Source organism: Heterocephalus glaber, unplaced genomic scaffold, assembly GCF_053883595.1.
Source record: "Heterocephalus glaber isolate CG9 unplaced genomic scaffold, H.glaber_assembly_v1.0 deba00001457, whole genome shotgun sequence".
Lineage (NCBI taxonomy): Eukaryota > Metazoa > Chordata > Mammalia > Rodentia > Bathyergidae > Heterocephalus > Heterocephalus glaber.
Genome location: NW_028258305.1, coordinates 17048093 through 17072367, shown reverse-complemented (window position 1 = coordinate 17072367; position 24275 = coordinate 17048093). Strand labels below are relative to the sequence as shown.

General features: G+C 33.1%; 1 long non-coding RNA gene across 1 annotated transcript; it reads right to left on the bottom strand.

Moving 5' to 3' along the window:
* Positions 1-7634: 7634 nt before the first annotated feature.
* On the bottom strand, positions 7635-24273 carry LOC101716434 (uncharacterized). Its single transcript, XR_204988.3, has 3 exons — positions 24046-24273; positions 20523-20642; positions 7635-7837 (listed from the first exon to the last, which is right to left on the bottom strand). It is a non-coding gene; the product is annotated as an uncharacterized LOC101716434 (long non-coding RNA).
* Between the last annotated feature and the right edge of the window lie 2 nt (positions 24274-24275).

Genomic DNA, 24275 nt, shown 5'->3' with positions numbered 1-24275 from the left:
ATGGTATTTAAGTACGTGTCTGATTTATTTAACTTAACATAATATCTTCCAAGTATATCCATTTTCCTACAAATGTCTCCAATTTAACCTTTTGTGTAGCTAAGTAGTACTCCACTATGTATAGATACATTTTATTTATTCATTTGTCTGTTGATGGGTAGGTTGGCTGCTTCCAGGATTTGGCTATTATGGAACTGTGCTGCTATAAACATTGGTATGCATGTATCACTCTAATATTATTATAGGGAGCTAAGTTAGATAAAAATTAATAATACAGTCAGAGAGGGACTGGACTTTGAAGGAAGTCAGTGAAAAGTAGAGACATCAGAATTGTGGAGGTGCATCTGAAGAAGGCAAGATCTCCAGATTAAAGTCACAATGGCCAGATTTACATTATTTCCCTAAAGGATGGATGAAAGTTTGAGATTATACTGTAATTGGTACCACCCCTTTGGAATTTCCCATAAAAATAGACCATAACCTCACTATGGGTGGATGATCTTCTCTCACCCACTATAACTAAGACTAAAAACAAGACTAAAACTATAAAGGACCAAAATGTGTAATAGATACGGTGAACTGGGAAAAAAATATTCATAAGAGAAGGAGAACTAGGTGGGGAGAGAAAGGAAGGGAAAAGAAAATGAGAAAAGAAGGAAAAAATGGAAACAAAGCTTCTATAAATAAAGAGAAGAGGGGTTCAAAGAAGGGGAATAGGGATCGGGGATTTGGCTCAGTGGTGCCACTGTCTGCCTTGCAAGTGCAAGGCCCTGAGTTCGATCCCCAGTACACATCCCCCCAAAAAGAAGGGGAATGGGAATGGGAAAAAAAGAATCAAGATATAACACGTACAGGCACAAATTTCCTATGATAATTGTGATCATTATATATACTTGAAATATACCAATAAACTTAATTAAAAAAGACTAGATTATCAACCAAGGCTTACAATGTCATCTATATGCCCTTCAAACATGTCCTGTCTCCCTACTGGATAAATATTAGCTAAGCAGCTGCACTTGTAATCTTATTGATTGACTATAGCTTGACCCATGTTGTACCCACCTCAAGATTTTGCCCTATAAAACTACCTGAGAGACGGGGCTGGGGATTTGGCTCAGTGGTTTCATTGCCTGCTGCGCAAGTGCAAGGACCCAAGTTCGATCCTCGGTACCAAAAGAAAAAACTATCTGAGAGATGACCTCAGCAGCAACCTAGTCAGGACCCCTCCTGTCTCAGGTGATATTTCCATTTCCCATTCCTATTCCCACCAAAAACTCTTCTTTCTCTTAACCTTTGTCTTCTGAAATTCCTTCTTTGATTTCAGATGAACTCAGCACATCTGTCATCTAGCAGGGTGGGAATTACAGCTCTCCTATGTCAATATATCTTTAATTCTTTTGGGAAGCCTATGTGTATTGTGCTGTATAATCACAATTCTCCAAATTGTTTACCTGCTTCCAAGTCTAAGTGGTTTGAAGTCTCAAAATAACTCATTTACAGTTTCCACATATCTGAATTCCTTATTTTGTTTTACCTCTTTGTTGGATGGATTTATCATTGATTTTTTAACTACCACTTAATAATGCAACTGTAAATGAGAATGACTTTTTCTTCATTTCATTCACAACTAGTAAGTATAACTTTGGATTGTAATTTATTTCCCCACAATTTTGATGATAATATTTTCATCTAAGTTTCAAAGTTTTTGTGCTTAATGTAAGTGTGGTTGTATTTTGTGTTTTTAAGGAGGAATTTGTTGATAAACAGTTATTTTTTAAAGCTAATTTGTTCACTCCAAACAATTTTAGGTAATTTTTAGGCTCTAAAAGGGTGGGCTTCAACTCAGTATTATTAGTCTTCAATTAGCAATATCAAAATTAAAGGAAACCCTAGTAAAAGAAATTTAAAACTTATTTACAATAAAATTAGATGTGACAGCTGCAAAGATGACCTGAATATCCTTATTCCATTCATTTGCTTGGATCAGCAAACAGGTTTATGTTGATCATTTTGGAATAAGATATGTGTGAGTTGGAATTTCATCAATCAACTAATGATCTTACAATTGAGAAAGAACTTGCATGGAAAGAACTTGCATGAAAATACAGCAATAGAAAATTCTGACACACCAAATATTTATTCTGCAAATTTAAATAAGTTCAGTTACCAACAAGTATAACTTCAGCAACTTCAGTTACAAGCCAATTCAGTTACCAACAACTTCATAGTCATTGTGATCCAGAAAAAATAAAGATTTTAAATGTATGACAATTATGTCCAAAAACCAAAACCAAACAAAAGGAAAAACACAAAGGTACTCCTTAACATTTCTTAATAACCAACATTCAGTAGTTAGATGACTTATCTTTTATTTCTAGCTCTATTAGTAAATAGCTCTGATCATTTCAATCACTTAATCTTTTTTTCTCTACTCTTTCTTATCTACAACACAACGTATTCAATTTTTTAGAATTGCCTTCTACTTATGCCTAAGTGTTTTGCTGAATTGCTCTGGGTGTTGGGACAGAGCAAAGTGGATAAAAGGAAACTGATTGAGCAGGAATGTAATAAGACTTCCACTTATCCGTTTTGTGGTTTCAATCTGTTTATTATTTTATTTGAAGGAGAAAATAAAGTGTGGTAATAAATATGAAATATAAGTTTCATTTCAGCTTTATAATTTCATTATGCTATCTCTAAGTTCTTTTTCTTGTAATCCATGAAACATTGTCAGCAGAAAAAAGATACAGAATAAATAGTTGCTATTTTGAGTCAATTTGTCATCCGTAATAAATTTCTTTTACACTTCCACGCTTTCCGTTTTTTTGACCTAAAATCTATTACATTATAGTCCTATAATATGTGACTTCTTCATTATGTAAAGCAATCATGATATCACTGGGTATTTTTTTTTTTTAATTTTTTTTTTGGTACCGGGGATGGAACTTGGGACCTTGTGCTTGTGAGGCAGGCTCCGGAACCACTTAGCTAAATCCTTTGCTTCACTGGGTATTCTTTAATGGTCTGTTGTCTCATTGGAAAGGTCAACAAGGTTAAGTATCACATCTGCCTTTTATGATGCTCAGCGCATTGACCATAGTCGATAAAGGTGTGGAGGTTAGTCACTGAGATAAAAGAGATGGAAACAGGATATGTATTCGTGTGCACAGAGTATGTGAGTCAATCTGAAGTAAATAAAATAAGTCAACTTATATACTTCTATATTGAAAATTAAGCTGAGAATTATGTGTTAAAAAATACATTGTTGAAAAATACTTTGCTAATTTCTTTGTCTCTCAATTATTTCTGTTATTGTAAAGAAAATTAATTATTGGTTTTAGGTGGTAAATGTCCAACCAGGGTATGAGATATGAAATTTTATTAGTTCTAATTATGAATATTACAGCTTTTTCCTGGTATGGTGGCACACACTTTGAATCTCAGCATTCTGGGAGGCTGAGGCAGGAGGATAGCAAATTCAAAATTACTCTAGGCAACTTAGTGAGATCCTGTCCCCAAAATAAAAAATTTAAAAGGTCAGAAGAATTAGCTTAGCATGAAAGCCCTGTGTTCAATCTCCAGGACTATTTTTTAAAAAAGCTATTAAAGCCAATTAAGTTGCCAAAATACATTCAAGGGATATACCAGAAAACTGCAATAGCTAAAAGTTCTAATCATTCATTTTTTAAGGAACTTAAGATTACAGAAAAGCTTTTCTCCTCAGTGTCTTATTGGCTGTCCTAATAATTTTCATTCTTCCTGTGCCCAGCATCTTTGCAGTGTAACATCACAGCCCCAACCAGTGTGAGATCAAGTGACCTGCCATATCACTTGGCACTGGACTAAGCACATGACTCGCATTTTCCAATGGTATACCAGCTCATGTCCTGGGTTTTGCTCTCTTAAACCTCTGCCATCATCATGGAAACACGGCCAGATCAATTTTCTGAACAATAAAAGAAATGTGCACCCCAGCCAAGTCATCACAGTGGTCCCTGCCAAGACTAACCTAAATCAGCCAACATCTCACTACTGCATATGACCCTGAAACATAAGCAAGAGGCTGTAATATGACACTGAGCACTACTGAGATCACATAATGACCAGATTATCATAGCCTAAATTGCCAACATGCAGGTTAGTGGTTAAGTAAGTACTAGATATGAAAAGCCATTGATTGGGCCATAGATAATTGATATGGAAGTCCTAATATTTAATGCAAATCAATGTATACCAGAACAATGTTTCCTCACACCTTGCATCTCTTATCCCATGAAGTGATTATAATCATTGTTATAGAATTTAGAGAAAGATTATGATTTAATACATGAAATCAGTGTTTTAACGAAATGAGACATTCAAATACAATACTAAGAGCATTTCTTATATTTATACCAAAGCATTTTGTTTTTTAAGGAAATCTATTATATTACAACAAAAATTGAACAAAAAGTCAAGAGATCCAGAAACAGTCCTGGATTTTGCTGTCTTGTAAAAGCAAAAAAGTAGTTTTACCAAATAAAAATTCTTGAATATCAAAAGGCTGATGGACTAGGAAGCACCAAGAATCATAGGAACATCAAATAAACAAATACAGAAGACTAAAATAACTTTTTTTGAGTCTGAGAATTGGTCTACTACCTACAGTGCTCAAGAAAATGACCGATGAAGAAAAAAACATATTCCAAATTGTAATCAAACCTATCTAGAATTTAGGTATACAAGAAGCTGGGAAGGATTCTTTCAAACTTATGTTTTTGTTCCACTAGTGCATGACCTGTTTCATTTTTGTTTTCCACTTCAACCAATTAAATGAGAATATACAATGATAAAACATTATAGAGAAGAGGAAAAATGCTAACAAATTCATATATAGATTCTTCTTTTGAGGCTTATAGAATAAAAAAAGCCAAAATATTTTTATTAGTTTCAATCTGTTTTATTGTCTCAGAATCACTTAACAACTCTTTAAATCCAGTAATGGAGAAATAGTCATACACACATAAATGTGTTCCCAGTTTAGATATTGTTGAAATAAGAGGAACATTTTAATATTATGTGTGTAATGCATGTGAATATGTGCATATAAGATTTATTTAAAACACTGATAATACCTTCTGGTGGAAGCTGGGGTAACAGATTAGGATTAAAGAAAGAACGAAATGAATATTTTCCCTTTAATATGGAAATATCCCTCTAATTTTAAAGGGCAATGTTAAAAACAGGGCAGAAGCAATATACTCTAACCAAAGGATGCAAAGAAATTCAGAGCAGCAAAAGGAGCCCCAAAAATCTCTGTCTGAAGGGTGTCCTCCTTAAGCCTTAACAGAAATAAGTAGTTACCTGGGGCAATAAAATGTTCCTTAAATTGAAAGACAGTATTTTTCAAAAACTAGTTTAGTATAAAGAAAAAAATGACATTTATGTTAGTGAGATATGGTGCCTCCTATATTTTCTTTTTGTATTTGGTTCACACCTAGAGAAGTTTGAGTTTTGAACTTTATAGGTATACACACTCAATATTTCCTGATAAATATGTGTTCACCTTGAGGGTAAAAAGCATATAAAGTTAAAATACTTCTCTTCACCTCATGTTTCCGAAAAAGAACAGATGACATTTTGAGATTATGATAGTCCCATCTATTATATTACAAGTAACTATCTACATAGTATGTTTGCCTCAAAATTTAAAGAAATATCTTTCTTTCCTCAGAACATAAATTTTTCATGAATGTACATGGAGTACATATTTTAATTAGGACCTAGTTTTGAGACATGTATGTTTAGGAATATATTTTTATTTTTAAAAAATTTTCTTTCTCTAAAGTGGAGAGACCTGTCAAGAGAAATTAGAAGCTTCTTCAAATAAGTGGGATATTTTCTTTTCTGCAAGGATATTTCCATAAAACTTAGGAATGTAAAAGAACAGATATATGGCATTTAACTCCTTTTTCTCTGCTTCTGCCTCTGTCTAGATCTATCTGTCTCTCTCTACTTTTCTGGCTCTAACCCTGTCTCTCTGTCTCCCTCTTCCATTCTATGTATAGGCATGGTTTTCAGTTAGAATATAAATCACTTCATATGTTATGTGTTCCTGTTCAAGACAACCATTCAATTTATTAAAAGAATGATCAGGGATATTGACCACAATAATCACACTCTTATCTATCACGGTTTTACTACACTTGTCTAAAATAGTGTCGTGTCTATTGACAGAAAAAGCTTCTAGAAGTGTATATCAAGCTAAAACCTTCCTCTAACTGGTTTCTTTATTCAGTTTAGCTAGTTATTGCTCCAAGTGTTGAATGGCTCCCTAGTGCAACAGAAGATCAGAAGGAGGAGCTGAAGGTACATAACTTAATTTCAATTAGCCGTGGGATGCTGGGAGAGTCAGACCATGCACACTCACGTACATATGTCAATTGGAAATAATGTTCCCATGTTAGACAAACAAGATTATTTAGAATTAATTAGCTGCTTATAATCCAAATTATGTTCTAAATGATTTAAGATACTATGTAATAACATATTTTATATATTATTTCATACATAAATGACATAGAAAAGTTATATCCAAATAACATATTTCTGCCACTGAAGAAAATATGGAAAAGAAAAGCTAATTACAAAAGAAATACAAAGGCAAGAAATATGATTAAGGCACTGAATTTACAGATTAAGTTCTAAATAAATACCTGTGCTCTTTGGACTATAGACCTAGAAGTATGAGGAAATATGTCTATAATGCTAAATTACAGAATGAGAGAAGAGGCAGGTTCATGAGTAAATGTACTTTTTAGTCTTCATCATAAAAGAAACAAGACAAGATGCATAAAATTAGCAAGAGAATGATAAACATGACTAGATTTTAATTAAAGTTATTTTGTGCACGGCAAGTGAAGATTAAAGAAATTTAAAGGAAGAAATAAAAAGGCAGTGATAGATTTTCTTAGTTAACTGGGAATTAGTTATTGTTGAATGGAGGAAAGTGAGACTTGAAGATCAGTTCACAACTTTTTGGCTTTAATCCACACATGCACACATGGGAGAAACAGAATGCAACCAGGTTGCTAAAAATCGGATACAAATAAGAAAATAGAAATGTGTGCTTCTCTCAGTAAGAACTCTAAACAAAAAATAGTTTTCTTGTTTTCCTTTTTGTTCTTATTGGAGCTCACTGACACTAGGTCTTTAGACTTGGACATAAAGAGTGTTCACACAATGGTACAACATCTACGTCCATAGCACCCTATGCCCTGACTTTTTTCAGTCTGTCTTTCTTGCCCTGCCAATAGGGCCTGAGTGAACATACCTATCACAGTCAGCCACCTCCCTCCTGAGAAGATATCCTTGCCCTTGACATCATTAGCATGCAATGTAGTTTTTTATTTTTTTTCCCATGGGTTATTCATCTGTTCACCAAGAATGTGTACTTTGAGGGCTACTGTGTCCCAGGCACATTTCCGGGAGCACGGCCAGGAATGCATTTAATAAACCGACATTTTCCTGACCTGGATGTGATTAAATTCTATAGGGAGGAGACAAAAAAACCATAACACAGAAGCAGAGGATATATTATGTTAAATAGTGTCTAATATGATAAAGCAAAACAATACAGGGAAGAGAGAAGCTTCTTGGTTGTTTTTTATTTTAAATAGAGGGGTCAGGGACTATCTAAGAAGGTGATGTACAAATAAGACAAGAAGGACATGCAGCAAGAGTGATACTGCCCCATCCAGGAGAAAGGTATTGCAGAATGGGGCATAGCAGGGACAGGGTTCTTTCTCCCGAAGAACTTTCTAGTCTTCTCCCTCTGTTCAGTTCAGTTCTCCCTCTGAAACAAATGATTAGAGATAATTAAAGGACGATGCTACTGTTGATTAACATAATCTAGTTGTGTCTATTGCTATTGGATAAGTTATCATAAAATTTAGTGTGATATAACAACAAATATTCATTAACTTTGACAGCATCTGTGGGCTAATGAAGAAAAGGACGCTTCAGTGGGCAGTTTTTTTCTCATGAAGCTGCAGACACAACATCAGTTTGGACTGTAGGCATCTAGACTCTTCACTGAGATGGAAGATCTGATTCTCAGATGACTCACTGTACCTGCCTGGGCCCTGGCTGAGACTGGGAGATCTGGGTTTCTCTCCTCAAGACATCTGGAGTGCTCTTGTCACACAGGATTGTCTTTCCCCAGAATAAGCAAGTCAAGAACAAGCCACAAGCAAAAGATAATCAATTTCTTCAGATTTCTGATCTCAGAAGTTACATAGCATACTCATCCCATGTTTAGTATATTTGTTAAAAGCAAGTAACTAAGACCACATCACATTTTAATGGGAGGAGAATCAGACTTTACCCTTTAACACGATGAGCGCCACAGTTTATTAGCTGTATTTTTAAACTATTGCAAGAAATAATAGCAGATACAGAGTCCCAAGTGGAAGGCAATTAAAGAAAATCCCCTGAATGACAAATTAAAGCCCATAATAATGACGCTAAGAAGGCTGAATTACATTATTTGTCAGAAAGCACAAGACCCTTATCAGAATATAATCTCGAATTCCATAAAGAAGAAACATATCAGAAAAGAAGCTTTCAGTAGACTAGCAATTTGATTCTTTCTCAAAAAGGAAAATATATCCCAATAGCTGGATAAAGGATGTCAGGAAGTTCTGGTAGATCAGAATGAATATCTATCACTGTATTGCAATAGTCAATAATCCCCCATGCTGCGAATTACATATATCCCTCAGGGAACAGAAAGTATTATTTATCTAAAGTTATGTGTTAAAATGTAGACTCATGGCCTCTTTCAATAAAAAAATGAAATGTTTTAAGTTTCTGAAAAACATGCTTGTACAATTTCTAATATTGAATAGTTTTCATTATTAGTTGAACACTCTATGTTCTTGTTCATGTTAATATTCTCTTTATTGGAGGTTGGTTATTTGAAGGAACGTGTATTCACTTATGATGACTGTCTAACAAAAATTCTTCAGAAAGAAGGAGTACATACATAATAAGTTCCTGACACCTTTCACTGTGATGTTTCCATCAGAAGAAAATTAATTTTCTTAAACATTAAAGTTTATTTTCAACTAAACTTACATGATTTTTGTTTTATTTTTTATGGAAACTTTGTTAAATAATTGAAAACATTGTGTGTGTGTGTGTGTGTGTGTGTGTGCGCGCGTGTGCGTGAATGCTAGGGATGGACCCTAGAGACTTATGCCTGCTTGGCAAGCATTCCACAACTTAGCCACATCTCCAGCCCCTAGAAATAGTTTTAAAATTTTTTAACATTTATAAATAAGTTATCAGTTTGAAGTTGTTTAGTTTTTGTTATTAAAATAACAAAAATTTTCAAATATTGTGTGCATGGTACATAATTTTATGCATTTATCTCAAAGAACTATACATTAAAACCAGACAATTTTTATTATAAGCAAATTATACATAAATTAAAATAACTAAATAAAAAGGGAATAGTCTCAAATTGTTTAGTATATATTCAATGAAATAGCCAATACCATATTCTAAATATGTTTTACCATATGTGTGTATGCTTGTGTGTTGCTTATGTACTGTATGTGTATGTTGTCAATTTTGAGAATAATAATTACCCTCCAAATAACTTGACAATATGTGGATAATTTTATAGAGTACCCATCTGTATCCATATAGTCCTTTACTCCTGAACCATACCCCAGTGGAATAGATGGCTGTTTACTTGCTCAAGGTGTATATATTCAGCCATACCTTGTAGATCTTACACAAAACACTCCATAAATTAGCAATTATACTTCTCAGGCTTTTATCTGCTTCAGAACTGCAGCTGCCAGGGGTTGGCGATTTGGGGGGAGAGAAGATCCTATATCCTATCCCTGCTTGCTTTGAATCTAATATTGTGCTTGTGAGACAATTCTTAAGATCTGTGATAAATAGCTCAAAAAAACCACAACAGACAAGTATGAAAGTATGGAGAATGCTAGAAATCTCACATTTTTCCTTCTTTTGCATTACCCTCTTCTTTTTTTTTTTTCTTTTAGAAATTGGCAATCTGAATTATTAGTATAGCATGCTGGTTCCAAGCAAGTACTTTAGAACAATAACTGAGTTTGTATTCGATATCTGCCAAGCGAAAAGTTAAAGTCTGTAATTTTAGGTTTCTTCACTTGAAGAATAGAAATACTTGCTGTTATGAAAATAAGTGTATTAATAAAAATGAAGTCCCTGAGCATACTGCCAGGAATTTAGCAAATGCCCGATTCTAGGTACACATTGTTATTTCTGATGAGAAATCCACTACAATACATAACGCTACATAACTAAAGATTTTAAAAATAGAGTATGGTATATTTGATTTTTCTCCACACTTTGTATATTTTCTCCACACTTACATCTTCATTCAAAGTCTCAGCACAGAAGTCAATATTCACAGAAAGAAAAAAAGAGTTCTAAGCAATCTGGTGTTTGATATATAGATATCTTCACTATCATGAATATAAATCATTTATTTCAATTGCTTCATGTATTAAATTAAATACTTTTCAAATTATATTTTTAGGCTGCAAACCAGCGGTAGTTGTTAATCATTGTATCTACTCATTTAGATGGAATCAATTCTTAAAAAGTTCAAGAAACCCAAGAAACAAATAGATCCTTTTTATTACAGAAAGGTAGACCACAGTTATACTCTATCTCAGTTTCTGTAACAGGGAAAATTCCTAGTTAGAAGTCAGCTTTTGGAGAGGCAGATGAGAGATGTGAGAGCCAGAGCACCTGGGTAAGAGGTTCAGAGCTTTTGACATTTTATGCAAGTATGGAAATTAGACTTTTAGCTTTATACCAACCATTTACTCTTCACACACAACACACTTCATTATGAGAAAGAACAAATTCAGAATCAAGATCATTGGTTATCAGTCTTGTCTGCATAGTGTAATCACCTAGGATACTTTACAAACTAAAGTTTCATTCCCTGTCCCTAGAGATTCTGATTTAATTTGCATGAAATGTGCCTTTTGCACCAGGATTGTTTTAAATTCCTTGGGTGATTCTTAAATGTGGGAAATTTTGAGAACTACTGGCCTAAAGAAAAGGGAAGGAGGGTGAATTCAAGTAAATACAGTACTGAAAAGCTTATTGCCCAATATCTGATTCAGGATGAGAAAAGAAATTACAAAATATAGTGATCCCCAAATGAATGGCTAACTGTGGTTTACATACTATATTCCCTGAACTATTTGCTAGCATATAACTTGACAACTATCATAATCATAGGCATGAGAAATTGTTCCAAAAACTTATTTAGCTCCAATTTCCAAAGTAACTTATTTCCAAAATATATACTTTAGTCTCCCATGTGTTTCAAATTGAACAATTTAAAGACCAATTTTTCTGTCATAATACTGGACATTGGAGAGGAAATTATGATACTTGAATTTTAACTTCATCTCTGCAACCAAACAGAATAGTTATCCTACATTTCAACAGATCAAATTCTAATATACTTGACAACACACTAAACAATATGGTATGAATAGATTTATTCATATTTCTTTGCTGATATGAGAAAACACTGTATTTTACAAGAGATACTCAAGGCTAAAAATCTGTGTGGGAACTCATTGCAATTGTTCCCCTCCGCAAGTCTGATTCCTACATTAAAGTCCGTTAAAAAGAAACAAGGTAATGTACAGTGTGCCCTCAAAGTTTTCAGAATGAATAATATCTAGCTTTTCAGGTGTTCACTGCACTGCCTGGTGAAAATGATAATGGTAAATTCCCATTCAAATTCCTTCAGCTATTAGGAAAATAGTCTCTTTTAACTCGTATTAGGTACTCAGGTTTTATACCAGCTCTCTGTCTTTGAAAAATACTTTTTAAGAGCCAAAATTATTATTCCACTTAAATAACTAGTTATTTTGCAAACAACATACTATGTCTGAGCATTACAAATATAAAGCAAAATAAATAAATGTGTGCCTTACAGGTCTGGTCTTTCTTATGCAGGGCAATACTAACATGACTTAAACCAGAGCTGTATCTCAACTTTACGTGCACCTAATTTTGCAGCCACAGTTAAGTTCTTTGAAAAAATTGTATACAAACTACCAACAAAAATAATTTCATACTCTAGGCATGCCAGCTAAAGATATTCTCATTTAGAGAGAAAATCAGACTACAGTTGTGATATAATAAGTGGAGTCTTAGTTACTTTTCTGGTTGATGAGAAAAAATACCTGACCTCCAAAGTTAAAGAGGAAAGGGTTTGGTTTATTTGCCTCACAATTTTAAGAGGTTTCAGTCCATAGTTGGCTGGCTCCAAGGCAGAGTGGCACATGCCAGAGGGGTGTCCCAGAGGAGAAACTGTTCATGATGCCCACATGGTAGAAAAAGCAGCAAGGGACTTTAACAGTGTCTTTCTGCCCCTTTTATCTTATCCAGACTACCAAGATTATGGCGATTCCAAATCTATCAGTGTACTGGTTTAATAATCACACGCCCTTAATCCCAGCATCACACACTCTAGATTCAGCCACCTCTGCAAAAGCCACCTATTATCAAATGAGGCTTTGGAGGGACATCTAGACCATAACAACTGGTTTGTAGAAGAAAGTCAATGTAAAATAAAGACCAAAAAAATAATTGCAATGTGATCGGTATATCTATCAACTAGTACCTCAATTTTGTTAATTTGCTCAGTGATACATAAGCCACACACAGATACTGTATAGTTATTTAAAATCTACTTATTTCCTTTCCTTATCTTCTCACTGAAGTGGGCCTACTTAAGTTTCTTGGTATTTTTATGAGTATAGAAATCTAATTAATCTTCTCACTTCTCTTTTTCCATTCATCTTGTATGCTATTACTAGATTTTAAATCATATCACATTACCTATTTAATTTATTTGACTACAAATGCTTTTTTGAAAACTTCCCAAGTTTCATACACTACATGAAGCATAGAACATGCCATGGCAGGGAAAAAAAAAATATTGCTTGTGGCACCTTCAGGAGGTGGTCCATGAGGGTACCCACAAAAGGAGATCTCTGAGGATCGCTTTCTTTTTCTAGAAGGAAATTAATTTTATCAGTTCAAGGTCCTATCTTTATGACTTCACTAACTCTAGTTTTGTAAGAGTGTTGTGGAAAACATAATGCTAAGTGAAATAAATCAGATACCCAAACTTTAAAAGGGTGCTATTTGCAACTTTCACGTTGGAAATTAGAGCTTCAACATATGAATGGGGGGCACAAGCATTCAGTCCACAACACACAAGTTGTTTACAATGTAAATAGAGTCCCTTCTCTGCATCTCTGGGAGACTTCTTCAATTCCCTCCCTCTCCAAGGATATCAAAATCTGCTGCTGTTCCAGTCCTTATATCATGGACATGATATTTGCATATAATCTACACAATCCTCTGCTACACCTGAAATCATTTATTTATTACATATAATAGCAAATATAATTAATGTGAAAGTGATATAGACAGTTTTTACTCTGTATTGTTTATGGAATAATAACAAGAATTAAAGTCCATATATGTTAGTACAGATACAATTATTTTCAGATATTTTAGAACCATAGTTGGTTGCATTCATGTCTGTGGAACCCACAGGTGTTTAAGGTTATCTAAATGTGTAGAACTGTAATTCTGTACTCAAAGGTAGGAATTTTATTTTTTTTAATCTAAACTAGCTATTTTTTAAAATAAATCTGACATATAAAGTGTTTATGGACCACTATGTATAATAGAAAAAGAATTGTTTCATGTTTCTCTGCTTAAGCATTTAAAGGAATGATTCTCTTTTTAAAATCTAGACTATTTTAGTCACTTCTGAAGTAAAACGTTTTAAAGGGAAAGGTATTTTTTTTTAAAGATTGTGTAGGTTTCATTTTTAAATACTTAATGCTGGGGATCAAACCCAGGTAAGCTTTATGCGTGCTAATTAAAAGCTCTCCCACTGAGCTCTACTCTCAACCCCCATATGTGTGGTTTTCAAGATGTTATGCAAAGTTTGAAAAAAAAATCAATTTATTTTTTGTTAAATACATCTTTCAAAACAAATGTGGTAAGTTCCAACAATATAGGACAGCCTCAGATAGCAATTTCCAGATATTCCAATGCAGCAAAACCTGAATTTACTCATTAAATGCTAACTCATTTTCACAACCTCAAACACAGTTAATAAGGCTTATAGAAAGATTTATTAAATTAGTCCCAGATATGCAAAATCCAATCCTGGAATACATATAAAGCATTACAAAGACTGAATTACAAAATAAGATACATGAAATACATTTTTTTCTTTTTTTAGGGAACTTACAATAAAGTGAGAAATTTTACTGAGAAAAACCAGCATAATTGGTTTGTATAGTGACAATCACAACAAACTACTGAATCATGTTGAATTAAGAAGCTTTTATGGAAAATTATTTAGATATCAAGATTATGATGAGGTCTTACATAGGTTGCCTTTTGTAGGCATGAATTAAATTACTAAAGGAAAATGGTACGAATAAGTAGTGAACAAAGATCAGGATGCCCATCCAGATACATAATTCGTTTTCAATTTCTAAAGATCTAAAAGAGAGGGACAAAATTTGGTGAGTTTGTAGGTCCTTAGACGACCATAGCAAAACTGTGTCTAACAGAAAATATACACTTACAACCACATTCTAGATGAGAAGTTTGGCTACATTTTCAGAGACTGAGAATGGGAAATGCTAGCAAATATAAGGGGTAACTGGAATTCTTATACATTGATGCTGAGAATGTATATAGTCTACAGTCACTTTGGAAAGCTGTCAAATTCTTTTATAAGAATGTAAATGCCAACCTTATATGATATAATACTTCCCCTTCTACATAAACATATTCAATAGAAATGTAGCCAGTCTCTCAGACAGCATGCACAAAAGGTTCAATACAGAATTAATTATATATCATCTTAAAATTTATTTTTGTCAGAAAATTGTTTATTAAACCTATCCAAATTGAAACAGAAACATTTACACATAACAATGAAAGAAATGTGAATTGCAGTATGCAACATACATTATTCTAATACAATATAGAGCTATATATAATTATTTCTACTTTTTCTTATCAAACATTAGATTGTTTTCAGGTTTCTGAAATTATCATGAAATCAACTAATTATATTCATATGTAAGACATTTTGTGAAATTCTTCCACTTTGTCATCTGCATATCTTCAACTTTACCACATATTTCCACATCATTCTTCAAGGTGTCTATGACATACTCATGCCACCATATTACTCATTTTTCCATTTTAAAATTTATTCTCATTTGTTTTTCTGAAAGTTGTCTTTCAGTGCGTTGTTTCAATTTCCTTGCCAAGATTACTGGAAAGGTTCAGAATCTCTTACTTGTTGCTACTGAGGTTCCTTTTCTGTTACATGGTATTGATATATTTGGTCTAATTTTTGTTGGATTATTTATTTATTTGCATGGTCAATTTATACATCCCCAGCATTTGCTGTTAATCATATGTGTCATAAGAATTTTACCCTAGAGTTACAACTTGTCTCTTCATATTTTTAGCATGCCTTAGTGAAGAAAATTATTTTATATTGTTATTGTTTTAATATTATGACCTTGGTTATCTGTGCTGTCTTGTTGCAAAAATACAAAAAGTACTATTTACATTTTGTTCAGCAAATTGTAGCATATTTAGAACTGTATTAATTTTATTAAAAATATTCACAGTTTATTATACTGATTATTTTTTCCAGTAAAATTCCCAACCCAATTTTTCTAGTATTTTTATTGTTGCATAAACAGTATCTTATAATTTTATATTTTATAATTTTTGTTGCAATATAAATACATATGCTTTACTTGTTATTGGTCTGATAGCCATTAGTCATCTAACTAAACATTTTTGTTAATTCTAACAATGAGTCTGAATGATTTAATGTGGTTTTCTATAAAATGCCATACAGTAATACTACACACAATGTATAACAAAACCATATTATAAAATAATGTGATTTATTAATTTGGATGTATGCAGCAAATATATCATTAAGAAAAATATATTTTAAGTACCCAATTATAGTATGGTATAGCTTATAAAACATAATGAGCCCTAAATAATCTTTCCTAAGACATGAAAAATATATATTTTTAAATGTCTATAATTTGTATTTCTTAAACATATTTAACTTGATAAATAGGTAAAGCATATATTTTTACCCTTCTTTAATTAACACAAAATACTTTAAGTATTTTACCATTTATTTCAACGGTTGTTTCTGGTTGTGATAGGAAATCCCTGTTAAGCATGTGCCTTTCTATTATCAGTTTGCTAGATGTTTATAACATGAAAGTCTGTTGAGCTGTTACTGTTTCTGCTATGATCACCAGATGATTTATTGCTCTTCATGTAATAATATGTTAATTACATTAATACATTTTGCAAAATTGATTGTTAATGAGTTATATTGTTGCTTTTTAACATACCATTATTCTGACTCTTAAAATATACAGGAACTTTATGTTGTAAATTCTGTATCATGTTTAGAATGATCACATCCATGTTTCTAAGTGTTAATGTCAGTGGTATTAGTTTTGTACTGCCCTAATTTGGTTTCAATACCAAGGTTATGTGAATTTTAACTGAGTGTCTTCTCTTTTGTTATTCTCTAAAAATATTTAGCTAAGTTTTTAACTGTATTTTCTAGGAAAGTTTGGCATATATTTGTAAACTCATACAGGCTTGAATTAGTGATTTGTGGTTGTATTTTTAAGAACTAATTTATTTAGATTTTTATCTAACTTTTGAGTTAGTTTTTTGAGCATTAGTTCCACAATAATCTATATTTTTTTTGCAGTACATGGTCTAGGACTCAGGATCTTCTTGTACATGTTATTTATTTTGAGGTAAGGTCTCACTAAAATAAACAGGATGACCTTGATCTTGTAACTCTGCTTCAGCCTGCCACAGTGCAGGGATTACAAGCATGCACCACCACACCCAGCTTAGTTTTAATCTTCTATTTTAGTTTTCCAATTTATTGGTATAACATTGTTCTAAGTATACATATAATTTTCATGCCTGTGCATTTCTGTATAATTATTTTTCTGTCTGTACATTTCATGGCTAACATCTAGTTATACCCTCCATTTTTATCTTAATATTTATCTATTTTTCTTAACATCAGTATCAGTTTACTAAGTTTTTAATGAGTAAGCAATCACTAACTTTCTTCTAGTTTTATTTTCCTAACTTTATACTGGATTTATAATTGTACCTTATGATTTGTGATCTATATTAATTAGTTAATTCATGTGAATACAGCACCTGGCAGATGGTAGGGGCTTCATAAATGGTATTATTATTGATATTATTGTGAACATTACTCTTCCATTACCTTAGGCTTTTATCTTTATTATTCCTCCTTTCTGTTGACTTTTGGATTTATTACTTTATTTTTTGTTGCTCATTTTCTATTTTAAGTTAATTTTTAGGCTTTTCTGTAATAGAAATACTTGATGGTAAACTTACCATTATTTGTGAAATTAGCTTCAAATTATTAGTTTTTTTAGATAATATATTCATTTTGTATAGTTCTTAGTGTTTTAATTATTTCTGCTTTTCTTTTCTTTTTATTTTTCCTGAGGATTGAACTCAAGGCCTTGAGCATGCTTGGTGAGTGCTCTTAGCAATGAGCGACACCTTCAGCCCAGTATTTTGTTTCAAAACTGTTCTTTTAAAATTTTATCTACAATTTATTTGTAGCTGTTTCTTAGATTTCCAAACATAACTTTTTTTTTTTTTTTTTGCTTAAATTCCTTTATTGGTACATTTTAGTTGTACGACATTTACTTTTATCATTGGGTGTTTGTCCTGTACACGATGTATCTTGGTTCTTATTTTTTTCCTCATTACCTGTCTGCCCTTCACCCCTTCCACCCTTCCCTATTTACATAGACTTTGTTTCCATTTTTTTTTTCTCATAATTTTTCCTTCCCCTTCTTTCCCCTTCCCCTCCTACTTCCCCACCTCTTTAGACCTTTTCTTCCTATTTCAAATTATCAATTACTTATTTTAATCATTTTAATACTTATTCACATTTTCAGTTTCTCACACTAGAGGACACACGTGTAAACACCGAATTGTTTCTGTTTTTTTCTTAAATGATAGTAGTATAATTATTTCATACTCCTTTGTAAGGCTGGGAATAAAACCCAGGGCCTTCCTCATGTTAGGCAAGTGCTCTACCACTGAGCTACACCCCTAGTTCTATTTCATAGATTATAATTCTAATATTGCTATCTTTTGCAGTGAAATTACTCCACATAGCAGAATTTGCAGTCTTGTTTGAGAATTCATTCTTCTGGAAAGGCATTGTTTTACTTCTCTTAAAGTTCCCAGACTACTAACAATTTATTATTATTTTTGTTTTATATTTTAGCTTGAAATATAATACATGGCATAACTTTATTCTCAAGATGTGTCTGAGGGTTGGTCTACAGATATAATCATTACAGGAGACTAGTTTTTCCATACAAAGTCATACATATGAAATCTTTCCCCAGTAAAAAAAAGAATATCCCAAAAATCTTTGTTTTTAAACACCCCTCGCTTCCCCTTTGGAGTATACACCTTCCATGGTTTTACCTTTTGTTATTTTTTTAGATTTAAACTGTTCCTAAGTCTCGTGTGTTCAGAGGTAGGGCTTTTAGAATGTGATTTGTGCATGGTGGTGCAGTACTCATCAGCGGATTAACCCATTGATGTGTTCATACCTGAGTGTGCTGTTGACTGATGGGGCTTGGTTGGAGATAGGTCACTGAGGGTGTGACCTAGAAGGATATATACTTGTCCCCTCCTCCTCCCTTCTCTCTGTTTCCTGGCCTCCATTATATAAGGAGTTTTCCTCTACCTTGGCTTTCTACCATGCCATTTCTGTTTTGGAATCATGGCTTATGCATGGACTTAACCCTCTGAATCCGTGAGCCAAAATAAGCCTCTCTTCTTTTAAATTCTTTTAGATTTTATTCCAGCAGCTATGGGAATGTGACTGATACAGCACTCTTTGCATATGACCTGCAATTCAGCTTTTCTTAATCCAGGTCAAAGTATCAGATGCTTGATTTATGGCAGACAATAAATTCAGGACTCTCTGTTCTCCCATTCCAGGAATTGGCAACAGTAGCAATTCCAGCTTTTAAATCAGAATAATCATTCTGATTTTTATTTCCGTCTCCTTGTTTTGTTTCGGTCTCTGTGTGTTTCCCTTACTGTTTTATAAATACAACTATATTCTTAAAAGTTTTTCAGTTATATTTTGCCAACTTCCCCAGGGATTATTTTTACCTAGATGATAGCTTAGAATAGCCACTATTCATAAGGTAAATAGATGGCCCTGCCTTGGTGTATGACTGACAAATAGTCCTGAATATACAGTTGTTGATCATACACACCCAGGCATTTTAGTTTTATTCCTTGGGGATACCTCAGGTCTAACGCTTCCCACCTTTATGTACTGGCTAGGAATCTTGGTTTACATTTAGTTTCTTTCAAGTCTCTGCTATTGTCCACTGACGCAGTTGGACAAATGCAGGAACCACATCTTCAAAAGCTTTTTATTTTCCTTCCATAGTATCTACCTAGTGCAAAGTCTTAATTAGAGTAAAACTCTCAAGACATTGCAATCAATTGATTAACTAATACGCAACCAAGAATACAGTTAAAACAAGGTAACTTAAACTATATGAGTGCATAAAGTGAATCTGATTAGGTATTTTGAAGTCAACTAATGTGTACTTTCACACTGTCAATAACTAGACATAGCATGTCAGAGGAAGGTTATTTTCTCTTTATATGAGCTTTCTTTTGTGGTTTTTTTAAAAAGTACTTTTTTTTCATACCTTACACTCTCTTTGACTATTCTTTGAGTTACATTGCTATCACTATCTTTGTTAATTTAAAGATTAATAAGGGCATCATATAATTGAAGGGTACAGAATGGTTTTAAAGACTATATCTACATATCTATACAGATATATATAGAGAGGAAGTGCATTTGAGTTAAATGCAAAGGCACAGGAAATAGCAAACAAGCACCCAATGTTATTTTTTCACAAATGCACTGGGCTGACAGGTTGTTTAATATAAACAGAATAATGTGTGTCCTGACATTTTCAAATTGTCTAGGATCTTTTACAACTGAATCCTTAATCATGCTTTTAGCTCTTCAGTATTCTTTTTGGAAAATTCTTCCTGACTGAAATAAGATGATATTAGATTTTCACCCAACAAGAACACAAACAAACCTACCATTTTGACAAGAATTTTCAGTATTTATACACATAAAAATTCCAGGCAGGCTTCAAACATGCATATATGAGAAGTGATCAAAAGTTCTGTGAATGTTTAATTTTTAAAAAATATATTGCAACAAAAGACACATTCCCATTAATAGCCCTCAAAATACTCTCTCACTTTGAACATACTTATCCCACCTTTCTTGCCACTTTCTGGATGAGTCCGGAAGTCCTCTCTTCTGTCTTTAGCTGTGCTGTTATGGCTGCCTCAGGGTCTTGAATTAATTTAAAAATCTTTACCCTTCATAGTCACCTTGGCTTTGGGAAAGAACTAGAAGACTCATTATTCCAAATCATATTCATTACATCATATTTACTACATTTTGATCCCCACTTGCATATTTATGTCAGTTCAATATATATACATATATTCTGCCAAAAAATGTATACCCATTTTAGGCGAAGAAAAACTTATATGAATACTTTAATACTAAATTTATTGACATCATGAGATTAATACAAGTTACCTTTGGACTCTGCACTTACAAGAGGAGGTCAAATTGTTAGCCATTAGCTTCCAGACATTTATTAGTAGGGTGAACTGCTGTGTGGGTAACCTTGGTCATGAAGATTGCTGTACATGTATCTTAAATTTCTTCTCTAAGGGCTCGCAGTGTAGTGGTTTTTCTGCTATACATAACATCCTCTAGGGTCCGCCATATCAGGGTAACACCATCTGTTTAAAAAATATCATACTCCCTCTTTTCCTGAAGTGTGTATACTTTTTTGGTGGAATTGAACACAGATACATGAATTCATTTTTAAACAATCACTACTTTAATTATGTCTAATATTCTTTCATTATTTCATGCATACCATCTGCAACAACTATATGTTTAATTTCTCACCAATTCACTTACATTACTTTAGACAGCTGCTTAATGATGACGAAAATATGTAAATATTCATGATAACGCAGCAGTGGTCTATATTTTTAATTCTTATGATTAATATAATTACAAGACCCTTGCTAAAAATAGCTTTGGGTTGGTTAAATTTTTAGTCATTCTGATCCCTGTACTGAAGAAGATAGTAAGGATGAAAAAGATAAAATCTAATATTGAGTTTCCATCCCCCACTTGTCAAAAATATAAACCAGTCTTCATGGATTTTAATAAGGAAGTTCCAACATTATCGGAAGGTCAACTATCACACAGTGACCTACTTTTGAAATGTAAGAGGCCTGACAGGATAAGTTTGCTCCCTCTTCTATTTCTGTAGTACTTAAGACTGCACACACTGCCTGGGTTGTTAGCTGACTTGACTTTTGCAAAAGCTTGCTCCCCAATTTGCCTATGATTGCCACTGTGATGGCCTTTTATTTCTTTATAACCCACCCAGTATATAGAATGACGTATTTAACATTGTGTTTTTAGCAAGTGTTTGCTGAATGGCTTGATGCTCGTGTACAATGGAGAAATAGTTCAACTAGTGGGATCTTTGGGGCAAGGATGAGTAAGCATCTTTGGAGTAAAGAATTGCTGTCTGTGACACTGATCCAGAGTGTTAACAGTCATTCTGAGAAATGAACAAAATAAGACTTTGAACACAGCAGTCCCTAAGTGAGACCAATGCATGTTAAGACAAGGCTGAGTGACATTAAGCTGTATATAAGGAATTCTGAAACACTGAGATCAGTATTATGGTTCATTTGGGATTCTTCTACTATTGGGATAACTTGGCTGAAGATATGAGATTTTATGTGAATTGAGTACCATATGCTTCCTGGAAAGAGAATGGTTTCATTTGTGACTTGACAACAGTGTGCTAATGTGAGTTGATATGACAGAATTAAAAAGAACAGCAATATCCTCACAACAATATTAACTGCAGTTTGTTGCTGAATTATATAAATGAAAACAAAAATGTAGACTTGGGATGAAATAATTAACACATTTATATTTCGTTAAGTATTTCAGATATTTGTGATGATTCTGCCTTTGCCTGGATACTGTTCCTGACTACTAGATCAGCAAATCTTTTCTGTCTGTGTAGGACCAGATAGTAATTCTTTTCACTTTTGCCAGCCTCATGTGCTTGTTGTCACACAGTCTTTGTCTCTATTCTTTTTTTAACTCTTTAACAATGGAAAAAAATTCTTAGTATAAAAGCCATAATTATACAGTTCTTGAGATAGATTTGACTTCCAGAATAGCATTTTCCATCTTTGCTTATTACTATCATAAACTATCTAGCATAATACTTAAATATCTTTTACTATATTAGGTGCATGTGTTAGTAAGTTTCCAAGATGGAACCCAGGGACCCTTGCCTTCAGATATTCACACCCTTAAACAGTCCCCTCTCTTTGAGTGTAGGCAGAAGTTAGTGACTTACTTTTTTTTTAATTCATTAAGTTTATTGGTACATTTTAGGTATACAATGTAAAGACATTCATCATTGGGAATTTGTACCTTTACACGCTATATCTTGGTTCTTATTTTTTCCCCATTCCCCTGCCCACCCTTCAACACCTCCAATCCTCCCTATTTACAAAAACTTTGTTTCCATTTTTTTCCTTTTCTCATGAATAAATAACACAATAGTTACAGTTTATGCCTAAGATCCTATAAGCTGGAGAAAGCCAGCTATCATGGCCCATGTTGGAGAACTTGACCCCTCCAGTCAACAGTAATGTGAGTGAGCACAGAATCAGAAGCCCTATCCTGGGTCATACTTTAAAAGGATGTAATTTTCAGTGACATCTTAGTTGCAGTGTTCTGCGGTACCTTAAGTCAAAACCATAGAAAGTTAATCAAGAAATAAATCTCTACTTATTTAGAGAGCTATAGCTAAACTATAGTCATATTTAGAGAAGTGATATTCTCTGAATTTCAAAGTTAATTAATATCATTGCAGGCTATAAGTCTGAAAATAAATTCCAGCAGGTAAGATTGCTGTTATATATTTTGTTTACCTTCATAGTCCCTGGACAGAATAGAGTAAAAATGCATAGTGTACAGGCCTTAATTTTTTTAGAAAGATGCACTGAAATAGATCTCCATACTATTAAATGAATATATAAAATATATCTGTGCTAATAATTTTTAAATATATAAAGATTTACTTCTTCAGATCAGTAATATTCTTTTTCAGTCATTTTTAAGACCAGTAAAACTTCTTTTCAGTCATCTTAATGCCAGTTTACATTAATAAATTCTAGAAATAAATTAGTTATCAACATAATGTTTAGCTTATTGCCTCTCTTATCAAAATCTTATACTCTGCCATGGTATAGTATTTATGCTTATCATAAAATAAATTATGCATTTATGATAATTATCATATTTTAGCTATTTTTAATTTTTGTGGTGTTATTCAAGGAATGATCTGAACAGTTATGAGTCAATTTTAAGGATCAAAAAGATAAAAATACCCACAAACTTTGCCACCTGGGACGATAAGTCAACACATATCTATATGTACTAGAAATATATATAACAGCAGTTTTAATCCTGAAATAATTTTTACTTTACAAATACAATTTTATAAGCGAAGAAAGTAATCCAGAAGAAAAGTTCTCATACTGCTAAATTAGTTACAAATTAATCACTTTTAAAATGAATAGTACTTTGACTTTTAAATATGTGAGTCTCCAGGGGGAAGAACAGCATATTTGTGGAGATTTGCACAGTCACTAATTGAAATAGCAAATGTTTACCTTGGGTCTGCTGTGACAGTGCTGCGTGTAAGGAAGGAAGATTTACACATTGTCACTGCGAATGGCACACACTGGTTGCAGCTGTACGAGCTTGGGGGCCCAGGAAGTGTGTTTGGCCAGGCAGGCACTGCATCTGCTGGCTTAATGTTAGCACTAGGGCCTATTATAGCTGCGATAACACTGACAATTTATGCGCAGACATGCCAGCATCTAGAGCCAAGCACGAAGAA